The sequence below is a fragment of the Miscanthus floridulus genome, chromosome 3 (genome assembly GCF_019320115.1).
Source record: "Miscanthus floridulus cultivar M001 chromosome 3, ASM1932011v1, whole genome shotgun sequence".
Classification (NCBI taxonomy): Eukaryota; Viridiplantae; Streptophyta; class Magnoliopsida; order Poales; family Poaceae; genus Miscanthus; species Miscanthus floridulus.
This window is the reverse complement of record NC_089582.1, coordinates 117,618,435-117,637,339: the sequence shown is the minus strand read 5'-3', so window position 1 is coordinate 117,637,339 and position 18,905 is coordinate 117,618,435.

Sequence of the window (18,905 nt, the reverse complement as noted above, 5' to 3'; positions counted from 1 at the left end):
GAGTGCTAGAGCTCCTTCACATGGACTTATTTGGACCAACAACTTATAAGAGTTTAGGAGAAAATCTTTCTTGTCTTATGATTGTTGATGACTACTCAAGATATACATAGGTGTTCTTCCTTCATGACAAGACCGAGGTTGCTTCATGTTTCAAGAAGTTTGCCAAGAGAGCATAAAATAAGTTTAAAGTGAAGCTCAAGAAGATTAGAAGTGATAATGGAAAAGAGTTTGACAACATAAACATTAAAGCCTATTGTGATGAGCTTGGAATCAAGCATAAGGTCTCTGCAACATATACTCCTCAACAAAATGGTGTAGTTGAGAGAAAGAACCAGACACTAATCACACTTGCAAGAACAATGCTTGATGAGTACAATACACCCAAAGCTCTATGGGCAGAAGCTATCAACACCGCATGTTATGCATCCAACCGTCTATTTCTTCAAAAGTTTCTTGGCAAGACACCTTATGAGTTGCTCAATGGGAAGAAGTCGGATGTCTCCTTCTTTAGGGTGTTTGGTTGCAAATGCTACATCTATAAGAAGCGACAACATCTAAGGAAGTTTTAAAGACGTTGTGATATTGGTTTTCTTGTTGGTTACTCATCAAAGTCCAAAGCATATAGAGTATTTAATCATGCCACCAGCTTGCTTGAAGAAACATATGATGTGAAATTTGATGAATTTAATGACTCCCAAGGAGCACACGAGAATCTTGATGATGTAAGTGATAAACCATTGAGGGAGGCTATAAAGAACATTCCAGTTGGAGACATCAAGCCTAAAGATGATGTACAAGTGATTGATCCACCTTCTTCATCAAATGTGCCACAAGATGGTGATAAAAATAGAAGAATAAAAAATGAAGATACTCATGTCTCTCATGATCAAATGGTGGCATAAGCACAAGATGTTGATGCTCCACAACCTCCCCCTCAAGTGGTTGATAGAAGAAGTTCACCTCTACTACAAGCTCGTCCATAAGATCTCATCATAGGAAGTCCATCAAAGGGTGTAATGACTCGATCTCAAAAGCTTGCTTCTTTTATTGAACGTCACTCCTTTGTCTCTTGTGTTGAACCTAAGAATGTAGAAGAAGCTCTTCAAGATTCTGATTGGATAAATATCATGCATGAAGAGTTGAACAACTTTACCCGCAATAAAGTTTGGACTCATAAAGAGTGACCACAAGATGCAAGAGTCATTGGAACAAAGTGGGTGTTCCACAACAAGCAAGATGATCAAGGCGTTGTTGTGAGGAACAAGGCAAGACTAGTTGCAAAGGGGTTCTCTCAAGTTGAAAGGTTGGATTTTGGAGAGACCTTTGCACCAATTGCAAGAGTTGAAGCCATTCGTATCCTCCTTGCATATGCATCGCATCATGAAATGAAATTATATCAAATGGATGTTAAAAGTGCATTTTTAAATGGCTTTATTAATGAACTAGTCTATGTTGATCAACCTCCCAGGTTTGAAGACCATAGATATCCTAATCATGTTTATAGGTTGTCCAAGGCACTATATGGGCTTAAGCAAGCCCCAAGAGCTTGGTATGAGCGCCTTCAGGATTTTCTCATTAAGAAGGGCTTCACCATTGGGAAGGTCAACACCACACTATTTACCAAGAAGCTTGATGGAGAGATCTTCATTTGTCAAGTATATGTTGACGATATAATCTTTGGATCATCAAATGAAGATTCTTGCAAAGAGTTTGATGAATTGATGTCGAAGGAGTTCGAGATGTCTATGATTGGAGAGCTTATATTCTTTCTTGGTTTTTAAGTCAAGCAAATAAGAGAAGGGATTTTCATCTCTCAAGAAAAATATACTAAGGATCTTCTCAAGAGGTTCAATATGGATGAATGTAAGCCAATCAAGACACCAATGCCATCTAATGGACATCTCGACCTAGATGAGGGAGGTAAAATGGTTGATCAAACTCTCTACCGCTCCATGATTGGTAGCTTGTTATATTTAACCGTATCTAGGCCTGACATCATGTTTAGTTTGTGTATGTGTTGGTGTTTCGGACCGAGGGGTCCTCAACCAACTAGTGAATTTGTACTGCGTGTTCCCGATCTCGGATGGTGATGCAAAGAGACACAAGGCTTATACTAGTTTAGGCAATCGGTGCCCTACGTCTAGTCTAAGAGGTCGATCTTGTATTCCTTGCACCGGAGTGCTTGTAGTAGGGGGTTACAAGCTGGGTGAGAGAGGGAGCTAGTCCTAGGTCTCGACGTGGAGTGGTGCGGGCTGCTTGAGACGTTGCTCTCAGGCAGCGGGAAAGCGTGCGTGTTACAGAGTGTTGCTTGTGCGCGCGTGTGTTCCTCCCCTAGAAATGGCCCAGGTCCTTTCCTTTTATAGTTGAAGGGGGATAAGGGTAGTACATGTGCTAACTATACAGCGTCGTGCGAACGAAGGCGGCGTGTCTGAGCCCTGTAGCCTGTTCCTGTGGTGGCGTGGTCATCGGAGTGGTCTGTCCTTGAAGTACTGGGGTGACGCGCTGGTCACATCTGATCTTGTGCATCGTGGGAGCTCTAGGGCTACCTTGAAGTGGGCGTGGCGGTCGGCATGTGGGTCACTGTAGGTTGACTGCGCGCGAAGCCGGGGCTCGGTTGGTGCCTAGGCCAAACCATCGTGGGGGGTCTCGGTAGACGTGAATCTCGAGATAGCCGAGGCCCTAACGTAGAGTGCCGAGGCTCGGAGGGAGCAGCTAATTTTGTACGCTGATTCTAAGGCGATGATGACCCGGACTAGACTTCCCATGCCGTGTTGTCTTCGAGGTAGGGGTTATGGGGCATAGTGCAGTGCAGGCACTGATCGTGGGCACAACGCCAGAACACAGTGGCCGGTAATCCCTGCCGTGCCTTGTCCTAGCCGGTATGGCGTTGATGCAACTCTTTGTCCCGTCAGCCACTCTGTGGTGTCGAGCCATTGTCCGGCTGAAATTGCGGGGGTGGTTGATGCATTAATGGGACGTGATGCGCTGTTGGGAAGATTGGTCGAGGCGGGAGCGATGGGTTATTGCCAAGCCAGCCTCGAGCGATACGAAGAATCGCTGTCTCGTTCGAGGCTGTACGCACGGGGCCTCGGGCAAGACAGAGATTGGGCTCCTTGTCGAGGCCTCCCGCGAGAGGCCTCGCACGAGGCGGAGACTCGTCAGGGCATCGAGACCTCCCATGTGAGGCCTAAGGCGAGGCAGAGAGCCAGTGGGCTCGGACGGGGCCAGTGGTTAACCCATGGCTTACCTTCTGGCTTTGTTGTTGATGGGGTTTAAGTGACTCTTTTTGTGTACGCTCGGGGTACCCCATTTTATGGTACCCAATAGTAGCCCCCGAGCCTTTAGGGGGAGTGGGAGCACTCTCCCTGAGGGTTTGTCGAGACTTGGCTTACAGCCGCTCCTGCAGGGATTGTGTTTTATTTTTTGAGGTTTCGGTGGGTGCGCGCGAGCGCACCCGCCGGGTGTAGCCCCCATGGCCCTAGAGGAGTGGATTTACTCCTCTAGGGGCTTTTTTCATATTGAGTGAAGTTTTTATCGTATTTGCTGAGCCTACAAGTACGAGTTTGGGTCGCGGGGTTTCGGCGAGGTCATAGGAAGAGCCCCCGAGCTTCTGCACGGAGTGAGAGGGCCGTCGGGAGTTTCCCTGGCTTTTTGTATGCCCCTCGCGCATGAGAGTTTGTTTGCCGAGCCCCCCTCGGGTGCGAGCCTGGGTCGTGGGGTCTCGACATATCTGCAGGAAGAGCTCCCTAACCTCTGCACGAAGCGAGAGGGCCGTTAGGGGTTCCCCTGTCTTTTTGAATCAACCCTCGCGCGTCCTTTTCGTTCGGAAGGAGGGGTTGTTTTGCCAAGCCCCCTCGTGCATGAGCCTGGGTCGCTGGGTCTCGGCAAGTTTGCAGGAGGAGCCCCCTAGCCTCTACATGGAGCAAGAGGGCCATCAAGGGTTCCCCTAGCTTTTCATATGATCCTCGCGCTTCCTTTTTGTTCGGAAGGAGGGGTGGACTATGCCAAGCTACCCTCGATGGGTGTGAGCGGTGGCATTTCTGGTGAGCTGTTATCGGGTGAGTCCAAGTGGAGGCCCATGCCCTATTCGCTAGGGGTTGGCTAGTGGTCCAGAGACGCACTCCAAGAGTACCAGAGGGTTTCTCTAGTGGGTGCCGAGGCCGTTCGCTGGGCCCTGGTGGCTTGGTGCCTCCCTATGGTGGGATCCCATTCGAAGACCTCCCTGCCGGTCTCGAACACGACTTAGGACATCTCGAGCGATTGTTTGCTCGGGCCTTGGCCATACGTGGGCTCGCCCATAGTCGTCCCTGACTCTATTGCCCTAGGGCGGCTATCGAAACCCTAGGGGGCCCAGCCTTTGAACCCCTAGACCGTAACGGGCTTGATGCCCTTTATCATGTCTGTAACGAAACTTTTGGCGTGGGCTTAGGTTGCTTGTCTTTGTCTTGGGCGCAGGAGGAGCCCCCGAGTCTCCACACGGAGCGAGAGGGTGGTCAGGGGTCCCCCTGACTTTTTTGTTCGACCCTCACACATCCTTTTTGTTCAGACGGAGGGGTTGTTTGTTGAGCCCATTCGAGTATGAGCCTGGGTCAGTGGGTCTTGGCAAGGTTGCAGGAAGAGCCTCTAGCCTCTACATGGAGCGAGAGGGCCGTCAAGAGTTCCCCTGGCTTTTTGTACGCCCCTCGCGCATGAGGGTTTGTTTGCCGAGCCCCCCTTGGGTGCGAGCCTGGGTCACGAGGTCTCGACATATCTACAGGAAGAGCTCCCTAGCCTCTGCACGAAGCGAGAGGGCCATCAGGAGTTCCCCTGACTTTTTGAATCGACCCTCACACGTCCTTTTTGTTTGGAAGGAGGGGTTGTTTTGCTGAGCCCCCTCGTGCGCGAGCCTAGGTCACTAGGTCTCGGCAAGATTGCAGGAGGAGCCCCCTAGCCTCTGCACGAAGTAAGAGGGTCATTAGGGGTTCCCCTAGCTTTTCGTACAACCCTCGCGCTTCCTTTTCATTCGGAAGGAGGGGTGGAATATGCCAAGCTACCCTCGATGGGCGCGAGCGGTGGCATTTCTGGTGAGCTGTTATCGGGTGAGTCCAAGTGGAGGCCCATGCCCCATTCGCTAGGGGTCGGCTAGTGGTCCAGAGATGCACTCCAAGAGTACTAGAGGGTTTCTCTAGTGGGTGCTGAGGCCGTTCGCTAGGCCCTGGTGGCTCGGTGCCTCCCTACAGTGGGATCCCATTCGGAGACCTCCCTGCCGGTCTCGGACACAACTTAGGGCATCCCAAGCATTTCGCTTACTTGGGCCTTGGCCCCATGTGGGCTCGCCCATGGTCATCCCTGACTCTGTTGCCCTGGGGCGGCTATCGAAACCCTTAGGGGCCTAGCCTCCGAACCCCTAGACTATAATAGGCTCGGCGCCCAGTTCCTTTGTCTAAAAGGAATAGGGTGGGGGGAGCGTCTCCCCCGTCGGCTCGACAATGGCTGGCGCACCTTTTGAGGCAATTTTCTAGGGAGATAGAACGACGCCTGCTGCTACTGTGGTCGGGCATGACATGGTGTCAGCGGATGGGACATAACTTGTCGGGTACCATAAAACGGGGTACACCAAAAGGGTCACTTAAATCCCATCAACAACAAAGCTAGAGGGTAAGCCATGGGCTCATCACCAGCCTCATCCAAGCCCACCAGCTCTCTGCCTCACCCAAGGCCTCGCACGGGAGGTCTCGGTGCCCTGACGCAATCTCCGCCTCACGTGAGGCCTCTCACGGGAGGCCTCGGCAAGGAGCCCAATCTTCGACTCGCCCGAGGCCCCGTGCGTATAGCCTCGGATGAGACTGCTATCCTCCGTATCGCTTGAGGCTGGCTTGATAACAACTCGTCGCTCCTACCTCAACCGGTCTTCCCGATAGCATGTCGTGTCCCATTAATGCGTCAACCACTCCCGCAATCTCGGCCGAACGATGGCTTGACACCACAGAGAGGCCGATGGGACAAGAAGTCGCATCAGCGCCATACCAGCTGAGACAGGGCATGGCGGGGATTACTGGCCACTATGTTCCGGCACTGTACCCATGATCAGCGCTCGCACTACACTGTGCCCCGTAACTCCCGCCCCGAAGACAATGCAGCATGGGAGAACTGGCTCGGATTGTCATCACCCCCGAACCAGTGTACCAGGTCGACCGCTCCCCTTAGGCCTCAGCACTCTATGCCAGGGTCTCGGCTATCTCGGGATTCACGTCTGTCGAGACCCCCCACCATGGTTCAGCCTCGGCATCAACTGAGCCTCGGCCGCACGCGCAGTCGGTCCACAGCGACCCACACACTGACCGCCGCACCCACTCTGAGGTAGCCCTAGAGCTCCCATGATGCACAGGATCGGACGTGATCAGCACGTCGCCCCAACGCTCCAAGGACGACCACACCGCCACCGAAATAGGCTACAGGGCTCGGACACGCCGCCTCTATTCACATGACGTTGTATAGTGAGCACATGTACTGCCCTTGTCCTCCCTTCAACTATAAAAGGAAAGGACTTGGGCCATTTGAGGGGGGACTGACCGAGAACAACACCCTGTAACACGCACACTTCCCGGCCACCTAAGAGCAACGTCTCAAGTAGCCCACATCACTCCCTGCTGAGACCTAGGATTAGCTCCCTCTCTCACCTAGCTTGTAACCCCCTACTACAAGCACTTCGGTGCAAGGAATACAAGATCGATCTCTCAGACTGGACATAGGGCACCGATTGCCTGAACCAGTATAAGCCTTGTGTCTCTTTGCATCACCATCCGGGATTGGGAACATGCAGCACAAATTCACTAGTTGGTTGAGGATCCCCCAGTCCAAAACACCGACATAGCTGTTCCCGCAATTAATGAGGAAAAGGTGGGCACGTGGGCTGTAAAATCGGATTAGGGTTAACCGCACCGGATCTGGGGGAAACTTCCCCGATTTCATCGCCCGTCCGTTTCGCCTTTACCCTGCATAAATACACAACGAGCCTCGCCCCTCCCCACCTTACCTTGCCTACGTTAGCTCTGCCCCCATTGAGCCATCGCTAGAGCAGCGAGCACCGGGAAGAAGAAGGGAGAAGGGCGAGCCAGAGAGAGAGAGATAGAGAGACAGACTCACCGCCGCATTCGAACCCTCCACCGTACTCATGGTCGACGACATCGTTGTCATCGAGGTGGACCCTTGGGATCCATCTGACATCATTATGGAGATGCTTCAGTCACTCATCGACGGTGGACTCCTTCGTCTAGTGACTGACCCTAATAGGCCGGAGTGGATCGCTCCGTCGGGCGAGCTGGAGCCGAGGCCTCGCGACGGTTATGTCATGAGCTTCATGTCCTTTCATGAGCGTGGCCTTGGCGTTCTGGTGGACTGGTTCATGTGGGCGCACCCGCACTACTATGGCATGGAGCTCCACAACTTCAACCCCAATTCCATCGCACAGGCAGCCATCTTCGTTGTTGTCTGCGAGGGGTATTTGGGGATTGCTCCCCATTGAGAGTTGTGGCTCCATCTCTTCTGGGCGGGGCATACCACCAAGCCGACGGGCACGTCGGGCACGAGGAAGGCGGTGAGGGCCGGTGGCTGCACTCTCTAAGTGCGCCAGGACTGCCAGCACCTCTACATCCTGGCCCAGCTCACATCATCCAATCGTCGATGGTACACGAGCTGGTTCTATCTCCGCAACGACGATGTCGAACTTCCCCCTATACTAGGTGGATTGTGGGGAGCTGCCCAGAGAGGTGGAAGTACGGCGTCCTGAGGGAGGATCAGCCCAAGCTGCAGCCGCTCCTAGAGGGGCTATAGAGGCTGTGGGACCGCAGCCTTACCACGGCTGTGGTCGTGGCCGCCTTCCACCGCTGGAGGGTTGTAACATCCCTGATGTTATAAAGTACTTAAAAGGTGATCATGTCATCATTATGCATAATCATCATGTATCAACTCATGAATGCATTTCATGTTTAATTTATAGCATGTAAATGTTGTTATGAAGTGTGTTATATGTTACATGAAATAATAGTGATTAAGAAACTTTGTGAATTTTAATATGGGAATCTATTAAACAAGTCAAATTCTTCCTTAATAAAAGTTTTATAATTTTTGTTGCAATGCTTGGTGTGAACCTTGTTTTATGATATGTGTTGACTTGTATGGATGAATCAATTTCAAAACATTTGTGTATAATTAGATTTCCGAAAACCCGAATTTCCAGCATTTAAAGTTTACCCTGGAAAACCTAATTCAAAATCTAAGCACATTTTGGGGTTGAGCCTAAAAGCAAAAGTGTAGAGCTTGTCGAGTTGTACAAAGTTGGTTTTTGGAGTTTTCAAAGTTGTTTTATGAAATTTGAAGTAATTTGAAAATGCGTGATTCTTTAAATGTCCCATTTTTGAATTCAAATTTGCATTTCAAAATGTAGACCGAATTAGGGGTTGGTTATAAAAGCAAAGTTGTAGAACTTTTGATTTTGAACAACTTTTATTTTTGGAGATTTTTGAGTTGTTATACAAATTTGGGAGTAATTTGGGATTTAAAGCGAGTGGCAGTTTTGTAATTTCGGTGAACAGTACCCGCGGGCGACACCTCCTCGCCGGCGTGCTTCGATCAGCTTCTGGGCGCGACTGTGGCCGCCCTCGGTGTCGCGCTGGCGCGGAGAGGACTCCTACGTGGTTTCCTCTTGCTTCCTGGCCGTCATATATAGCTTGTGCCGTTGCCGTTCTCCTCCTTTTCATTTTCCTCTATTCGCCGTCGCCGTCGTCCATTCTTGCCGACGCACACCACCTCCACCGCTCATCCTCTGGCCGAATTGAGCGCGCTGAAGCTTCGCCACATCCATGCGCAGCACTTTGACTCGCTCCCGCCGTCCAACGTCGTCGGAGTCATCAGCGAGCCGTTTTCTTCCTCGCGGCCGTCCGTCATGGCCGTCGAGCTCGCCTCCGCCGTGGCCGGCCTACTCCGGCTGCTCTCACTCATTTCTCTCTCTTGTTTTGCGCTTACCTCTGTGCCGTGATGCTCACAAGCAAACCGGTTGCTCGTCTTGTCCACAGGACACGTCGGAACACAGCTTGCCGCCATGTCCGCCGCTGTAGATCACCGGTGCACGTGGGCAGCCCTTCACCGGCCATCTCCGGCAACAATTCGTCCACACACGGGTGTGCACAGGTCCTTGCTTGCTCCAGCACCTCTCCTTTGCCGCCTGCGAGCATCATCCGTCCGGAAATCGAGTTTCTCCGGCGTCCTCTATTCTTTAAAATCGCGACCAGGGACTTCGTCTTAGAATTCGAGATTTGTGAGGGGCTTTTCTGTGAACCGCAGACTCATATGAATAGTGCCTTTTGGACCTGTTTGCTTTGAAATCGGCTGGAACTTTGAAAATTCATAGTAATTCATAGGAAATTCGTAAAATAGAAAATAAGGACTTTTTGGAATCCTTGTAAAATTGTCTATGCCGTAGATCTATAATATGGCATGTTTTAGTTTAAAGTTTTAGCTGCAAAAATAGATTTATGCAGTAAGGTTGTAATGCTAGTTGAATTTGTTATTTTCCATAACTACAAATCTAGGGCTCCAAATGAAGTGAAATTTTTGTGGCATGCTACTCATGTGATAGTTGATGTGTGGTAAAAATTTCATGAGTATTGGATGAAGTATGAGTGAGTTTTTGGTTTATCTTGCTCTCACATGATTTCTTGCAATAGCAAATTATCTTTTTCATAGAGGCAGCTATACTTATGCAAATGGTATGAAAATTGTACAGTAGACTATTGAGAGGATATGTGAGCTACTGTAATTTTTGTAGAAGTTATTGTGCATTTTTGGTATATGTTCATAAATACACCTTGATGTCTAAATAAATTAAGAAATGCTTTAAGAAAATTTATTTATAGGTGAACACCATGCTTTCTGGTGTTATTTAGTCATGTGTGAAATGTTGGTAAAGTTGGTTTTGCCCAATTATGTGTTGGCAACATAAGTTAATAATTATTTTCTTGCAATTGTCGTTTCGGGATAGTTTTTGGGACTGTTTGGCTTACATCATGATAATGATGTTTTTCGGGAAACTTGTTAATAACAAAGTTGTAGATAATCCATGTATCTAGCTGCTGTTAAAATTTGGTGGTATTTGGCTAAGTAGTTTGTGAGTTATGCCTGTTTAAAGTTGGGTTTTAGAAATGGCTGCTCTCTGTCATTTGGGGACCAGTTTCTGTAAATGGGTATAATTGACTTAGTTAACTTGAGAATCATGCTAAGATGATTAAAGATGAGTTGTGGAAAATTTCATAAGCTTTCCAGAATGTCTTGTTGCATGGCTATTGGATTTGTATAACTCTAGTTATGATCCAAACATGAAGCTGTTGTTTCCAGTCCTGAAATAGACACATGTTAGTTAAATAGTAAACCTTGATGACTTAGGTTTTGTTTGAAATTTTGATTGAGTGATGACCTTGGGTCATTAGCATAAGATGATTCTTGGTACTTAAAGTAAGTAGTTGGGTTTATAAAAAAGGTTTAGTTAGTTTTGACTTGTAACTGTACCGTGAAGGAAAGTTGTATTCAAGTTAGTTAATCTTTTATGCTTTCACCAATGCCCCTCCATGCATCATGTCATACAATCCATCATGCTAAAGCATGCATTATTTATTTACGTGTAGTGCATACGTGAGTGAGAAGGTTCGCGTTGACTAATCTTCGGATGAGTGTCATCATTCAATGGTGCTCGCGTTGATCAAGTGTTGGAGAAGGTTCATCCATCAATGGTGATGCTATCAAGTCTAACTCCGTAATCTCTCTGTGGAACTAGCCTTTTCCGTCAACGAAGGCAAGCCTCGGATGCATTTAAACCCTACCTTGTGTTTTACAAATTGATTTCGCTTTTGCTTTCATATACTGCATTAAGTGATTAGGAGTTAAGTGAAAACCTAATTGATGCATGACCAACCTTGTTTTTCTTATCTACCTTGTTAATCATTTTAATTCGTATATGGCTAGTTATGCTTAGTCGTGCTTAGATAAATAAAGGTCGGGTGATTACATGTCACCTACGAGTTTTAAATGGAACTTTGGTTACTTATGTTATCATGTGATATGGGAATATGGAGTAATAAATCTAGACCGGGCGGACTCGGTGTGTGTGAGCCACAAGACCTGGTAATGTCTTGTGAGTGGGTTCTTTCCGCCTGTGTCGATTAAGGCCCGTACCGTTGTTGAATTGCATGAGGTGAGAATTTGTAGTACTAACCACATACTCCGGTAAGCCTTAACTTGGCGATTCTATTATGAGAATGGCTACTCGTGCACTGGGAGTGGAGAGATGGCGGGAATAGCGTGTACCCTCGTGGCTGGAATGTGGCCGGATTTGAGGTGTACTGTATTCTCGGGTGGCGCGGACCCATTCTTGTTTTAGAGGATCCGAGGGTAGGTTGATATATGTGAGTCGGGGACCTGCATATGTCGTGTGGTCTGGAATCCCCAGCTGGGTTTAATCGGTTCGAATCGTCGTTGCTCCTCGGTTATGGAGACTCAACTCACTGTTCATCATCGTAGTAATAAATAACTAGAACTTGAGAATGGTCTATGAAGGTGTTGGTTATGAAGTTTCATGATCTCATTACGGATCGTGTCAGCTTTGTATATGATCTTATAAAGTTTTACATGTTAAAATAAAGAATTTCGTTAAAGAGCTTTTACGCAAAAGAACTTTGATTATTGCTAAAGCCATACTTTGAATCCCTGAGCCTGCATTCCTGAGTTCTATCAATTATTTTTATATCGGTTAAGTCTTGTTGAGTACTTTTGTACTCAGGGTTCGTTGACCCTTGTTGTAGGTGAGCCTCATGAGCAGGTCTGTTTTGGGCCGTGTTGCATGACGGTTGTTCGATCCGATGATGATAAGTAAATTTGTGGCCCTTGGGCAGGGCAGTTTAATTGCGTGTTTTGTATTACGTTATAATGCCACTCCACTACTACAGTTTGGAATATTAATCGAACTTAGTTTATAAGGTTTGAAACTACGGTTTTGTAAATTAAGTTATTGTAAGACTTCCGCTATATTACTCTGATGTATCTATTTGAATAAACTGTTGTAATACTACAATGACTCTGTAATGGGATCCTGCTCGGAAATCGTGGATGATTCGGGGTTCCACGGGGACACCCGACAGTCTTCTTAAGTTACTAGGAACATATGCATAGTCGTCAGAGGTCGTTGGACAGTGACAAGTGCATGTGGGTCCTATAATTTAGGAGGTTCTGCCACAGAATGGTATCAGAGCGATCATTACAAAGTTTTTGTGGTATTGTTTTACAAAAACTTCAAAACGATTTGGGACAAACAAATTTAACCTGTTAATTTGGTCCAAATTGCTTCCGACTTATCTTATTCATTCTCGCCACTCCTTATTTGATTAAAAAGGCTTTGTGTGGTGGAGTAGTAATCTTAATATGCCCTATATAATAAGAACTATTGTTTATGTACCTTAGGAGCTTTGATGTTTAGTAACATAAGAATCGTTCATGCATCATGTCATTAATGCAACACTGCACATATTCCAGTTATAATCATTCATATGAAGTTGAAATATAATGATGTTTAAAACTTCCTCCTTCCATTCAGGGAATGGCTATTACTTGTTATAGCTATTTTTGTCCCAACGAATTTGGTCATGTACCAATCTTTGCTGGTAAACCACTCTTTGATTGTCCTTGCTCATAAGTTCCACATCTTTGGGAATTCCTTGATGCACTTTAATTTTCTCCATCTACTCAATGTTGAAACTTGGGACTAATCCTTGACTTTTCAAACCTATGCATGTGTCATGTCTTGGTCTATCCTCATGCAACACATGCTAGTTCCTTGATCTTGCTAGCTTGACAAGTGTTACTTGTGAGTTACTTTAGTTGTGCCCTATGGTGGTGCCATGATCCATGATTTACGGTGCCGCGTCGAAACCTAGGGTCTCCTGTGGACTGCAGCCATAAGGAAATACTGCTGGGCGCTCGCTGGTATCGAGGTCTGCGGTCATGATCCATTATAGCTCCACAATTAATGTGATTCACTCATCTTGGAACTCTCATTTGGAATTCATGTTCCATCATTCCATTGAAGTTACTAAATCCTTTGTCCCTTCCAACTGTCTTTTGATCTCATTTGTAATCTCACAACCAACCTTTGTTGTTTTGTGAACAATTTGCAAGTTAATATGTTTGACACCTTTCCTTTTCCACTACTCAACCCAACGCTTTTCGCACTTTGTAAATCTCGGGACGAGATTTCTTTAAGGGGGAAGGATTGTAACATCCCTGATGTTATAAAGTACTTAAAAGGTGATCATGTCATCATTATGCATAATCATCATGTATCAACTCATGAATGCATTTCATGTTTAATTTATAGCATGTAAATGTTGTTATGAAGTGTGTTATATGTTACATGAAATAATAGTGATTAAGAAACTTTGTGAATTTTAATATGGGAATCTATTAAACAAGTCAAATTCTTCCTTAATAAAAGTTTTATAATTTTTGTTGCAATGCTTGGTGTGAACCTTGTTTCATGATATGTGTTGACTTGTATGGATGAATCAATTTTAAAACATTTGTGTTTAATTAGATTTCCGAAAACCCGAATTTCCAGCATTTAAAGTTTATCCTGGAAAACCTAATTCAAAATCTAAGCACATTTTGGGGTTGAGCCTAAAAGCAAAAGTGTAGAGCTTGTCGAGTTGTACAAAGTTGGTTTTTGGAGTTTTCAAAGTTGTTTTATGAAATTTGAAGTAATTTGAAAATGCGTGATTCTTTAAATGTCCCATTTTTGAATTCAAATTTGCATTTCAAAATGTAGACCGAATTAGGGGTTGGTTATAAAAGCAAAGTTGTAGAACTTTTGATTTTGAACAACTTTTATTTTTGGAGATTTTTGAGTTGTTATACAAATTTGGGAGTAATTTAGGATTTAAAGCGAGTGGCAGTTCTGTAATTTCGGTGAACAGTACCCGCGGGCGACACCTCCTCGCCGGCGTGCTTCGATCAGCTTCTGGGCGCGACTGTGGCCGCCCTCGGTGTCGCACTGGCGCGGAGAGGACTCCTACGTGGTTTCCTCTTGCTTCCTGGCCGTCATATATAGCTTGTGCCGTCGCCGTTCTCCTCCTTTTCATTTTCCTCTGTTCGCCGTCGCCGTCGTCCATTCTTGCCGACGCACACCACCTCCACCGCTCATCCTCTGGCCGAATTGAGCGCGCTGAAGCTTCGCCACATCCATGCGCAGCACTTTGACTCGCTCCCGCCGTCCAACGTCGTCGGAGTCATCAGCGAGCCGTTTTCTTCCTCGCGACCGTCCGTCATGGCCGTCGAGCTCGCCTCCGCCGTGGCCGGCCTACTCCGGCTGCTCTCACTCATTTCTCTCTCTTGTTTTGCGCTTACCTCTGTGCCGTGATGCTCACAAGCAAACCGGTTGCTCGTCTTGTCCACAGGACACGTCGGAACACAGCTTGCCGCCATGTCCGCCGCTGTAGATCACCGGTGCACGTGGGCAGCCCTTCACCGGCCATCTCCGGCAACAATTCGTCCACACACGGGTGTGCATAGGTCCTTGCTTGCTCCAGCACCTCTCCTTTGCCGCCTGCGAGCATCATCCGTCCGGAAATCGAGTTTCTCCGGCGTCCTCTGTTCTTTAAAATCGCGACCAGGGACTTCGTCTTAGAATTCGAGATTTGTGAGGGGCTTTTCTGTGAACCGTAGACTCATGAATAGTGCCTTTTGGACCTGTTTGCTTTGAAATCGGCTGGAACTTTGAAAATTCATAGTAATTCATAGGAAATTTGTAAAATAGAAAATGAGGACTTTTTGGAATCCTTGTAAAATTGTCTATGCAGTAGATCTATAATATGGCATGTTTTAGTTTAAAGTTTTAGCTGCAAAAATAGATTTATGCAGTAAGGTTGTAATGCTAGTTGAATTTGTTATTTTCCATAACTACAAATCTAGGGCTCCAAATGAAGTGAAATTTTTGTGGCATGCTACTCATGTGATAGTTGATGTGTGGTAAAAATTTCATGAGTATTGGATGAAGTATGAGTGAGTTTTTGGTTTATCTTGCTCTCACATGATTTCTTGCAATAGCAAATTATCTTTTTCATAGAGGCAGCTATACTTATGCAAATGGTATGAAATTTGTACAGTAGACTATTGAGAGGATATGTGAGCTACTGTAATTTTTGTAGAAGTTATTGTGCATTTTTGGTATATGTTCATAAATACACCTTGATGTCTAAATAAATTAAGAAATGCTTTAAGAAAATTTATTTATAGGTGAACACCATGCTTTCTGGTGTTCTTTAGTCATGTGTGAAATGTTGGTAAAGTTGGTTTTGCCCAATTATGTGTTGGCAACATAAGTTAATAATTATTTTCTTGCAATTGTCGTTTCGGGACAGTTTTTGGGACTGTTTGGCTTACATCATGATAATGATGTTTTTCGGGAAATTTGTTAATAACAAAGTTGTAGATAATCCATGTATCTAGCTGCTGTTAAAATTTGGTGGTATTTGGCTAAGTAGTTTGTGAGTTATTCCTGTTTAAAGTTGGGTTTCAGAAATGGCTGCTCTCTGTCATTTGGGGACCAGTTTCTGTAAATGGGTATAATTGACTTAGTTAACTTGAGAATCATGCTAAGATGATTAAAGATGAGTTGTGGAAAATTTCATAAGCTTTCCAGAATGTCTTGTTGCATGGCTATTGGATTTGTATAACTCTAGTTATGATCCAAACATGAAGCTGTTGTTTCCAGTCCTGAAATAGACACATGTTAGTTAAATAGTTAACCTTGATGACTTAGGTTTTATTTGAAATTTTGATTGAGTGATGACCTTGGGTCATTAGCATAAGATGATTCTTGGTACTTAAAGTAAGTAGTTGGGTTTATAAAAAAGGTTTAGTTAGTTTTGACTTGTAACTGTACCGTGAAGGAAAATTGTATTCAAGTTAGTTAATCTTTTATGCTTTCACCAATGCCCCTCCATGCATCATGTCATACAATCCATCATGCTAAAGCATGCATTATTTATTTACGTGTAGTGCATACGTGAGTGAGAAGGTTCGCGTTGACTAATCTTCGGATGAGTGTCATCATTCAATGGTGCTCGCGTTGATCAAGTGTTGGAGAAGGTTCATCCATCAATGGTGATGCTGTCAAGTCTAACTCCGTAATCTCTCTGTGGAACTAACCTTTTCCATCAACGAAGGCAAGCCCCGGATGCATTTAAACCCTACCTTGTGTTTTACAAATTGATTTCGCTTTTGCTTTCATATACTGCATTAAGTGATTAGGAGTTAAGTGAAAACCTAATTGATGCATGACCAACCTTGTTTTCCTTATCTACCTTGTTAATCGTTTTAATTCGTATATGGCTAGTTATGCTTAGTCATGCTTAGATAAATAAAGGTCGGGTGATTACATGTCACCTGTGAGTTTTAAATGGAACTTTGGTTACTTATGTTATCATGTGATATGGGAATATGGAGTAATAAATCTAGACCGGGCGGACTCGGTGTGTGTGAGCCACAAGACCTGGTAATGTCTTGTGAGTGGGTTCTTTCCGCCTGTGTCGATTAAGGCCCGTACCGTTGTTGAATTGCATGAGGTGAGAATTTGTAGTACTAACCACATACTCCGGTAAGCCTTAACTTGGCGATTCTATTATGAGAATGGCTACTCGCGCACTGGGAGTGGAGAGATGGCGGGAATAGCGTGTACCCTCGTGGCTAGAATGTGGCCGGATTTGAGGTGTACTGTATTCTCAGGTGGCGCGGACCCATTCTTGTTTTAGAGGATCCGAGGGTAGGTTGATATATGTGAGTCGGGGACCTGCATATGTCGTGTGGTCTGGAATCCCCAGCTGGGTTTAATCGGTTCAAATCGTCGTTGCTCCTCGGTTATGGAGACTCAACTCACTGTTCATCATCGTAGTAATAAATAACTAGAACTTGAGAATGGTCTGTGAAGGTGTTGGTTATAAAGTTTCATGATCTCATTATGGATCGTGTCAGCTTTGTATATGATCTTATAAAGTTTTACATGTTAAAATAAAGAATTTCGTTAAAGAGCTTTTACGCAAAAGAACTTTGATTATTGCTAAAGCCATACCTTGAATCCCTGAGCCTGCATTCCTGAGTTCTATCAATTATTTTTATATCGGTTAAGTCTTGTTGAGTACTTTTGTACTCAGGGTTCGTTGACCCTTGTTGCAGGTGAGCCTCATGAGCAGGTCTGTTTTGGGCCGTGTTGCATGACGGTTGTTCGATCCGATGATGATAAGTAAATTTGTGGCCCTTGGGCAGGGCAGTTTAATTGCGTGTTTTGTATTACGTTATAATGCCACTCCACTACTACGGTTTGGAATATTAATCGAACTTAGTTTATAAGGTTTGAAACTATGGTTTTGTAAATTAAGTTATTGTAAGACTTCCGCTATATTACTCTGATGTATCTATTTGAATAAACTGTTGTAATACTACAATGACTCTGTAATGGGATCCTGCTTGGAAATCGTGGATGATTCGGGGTTCCACAGGGACACCCGACAGTCTTCTTAAGTTACTAGGAACATATGCATAGTCGTCGGAGGTCGTTGGACAGTGACAAGTGCATGTGGGTCCTATAATTTAGGAGGTTCTGCCACAAGGGTGCTGCCGCTGATGGCTCGGCGACGGTGCCTATTTGAGATGAGGCTGGATGAGCCGATCGTGGGCATCCGGATGTCTGCCTCCACCCTCTCCGACAAGGAAATTCTTCGCCGGGTGAGGGAGACGGTGGATGCGAAACTGAGGAGCAGCGGTTTGACCACCCTCATGATGCGTCCATCGCGGGGATTCCTCTCGCTGGTAAGTTGCGTGCCGCCGCAGCCCCCAAGCCCTCTCCATTTCTCATTATTTCTCATTCCCTCATGCGCGTTCGCCGCTCCTGTAGGGGATGAGGGACGTGCGAGTGTCTCTGCCACCCGTTCTCGAGGACGCGAGGCGGTGGGTGATCAACCGGGCGCACGCCGAGGCGTAGAAAAAGCGGAAGGACGCCAAGGCGATGAAGCGCACGAAGCAGATCCTTATGCGTGAGAAACTAGATGAGCATCACCGATAGCAAAGGAAGGATGGCCTCCCATTGGAGGAGTCCCCGTCGCCATCGCTATCGACGGATGCCTCGGACAGAGATGATGAGGGCAAGATGGGGCGAGGTCCCCTAGACCATCTCCCTAACGTAGGGGAGACGGTGCCCAGGGCGTCGACAAGCAGCCCAGTGCTCCTAGGGGGAGGAGGAGGAGCTATCCCGGGGTCGGCAATCACCCGCCCTAGGGCAGAGGCCGACACGCTCAAGGCATGGGCGCTGGGCAAGCATGCCGTCAGCCCAGTGGGCTCGACGACAGCAGCGGAGCAGGTGGCGGTGGGGGCGATGCAACCACCCCCATAGAGGACCGAGGGGGCGCCAGGGTCCGTCGAGGACCAGCCGGCGCTGGCAGATATAGAGGCCTTGCCTCTGCCACCGCCACTGCCTTTGCAGACGAGGGTTGCCATGCCGAAGCAGTTGCAGCCTCGCTCGAGGTAAGCATATTTTTGGCAGAGCCGCAGCATTTTTCTGTGTGTTCTTCGGTCTCATGCTGACCCTGCAAGTGTTCTGCTCTTAGTTGGAATCGACCCGCGGAGGTGCCTACCTTGGCGCCCCTTAAGGCGCTCAAGGTGAACCCTAGTTCCACTGCCCACTGGGTGGTAGAGGCGCAAGCTGCCCTACAACGTGGCGTGGCATTGGCAAGGGCCAACCCAAAGGAGCCGGCCACCCAAGGAGGGGCTGCCGAGGTAGCCTCGACATGGATGGGGGAGGGAGCGCCTACGCCCCACGAGGGCGAGGCCTGTGA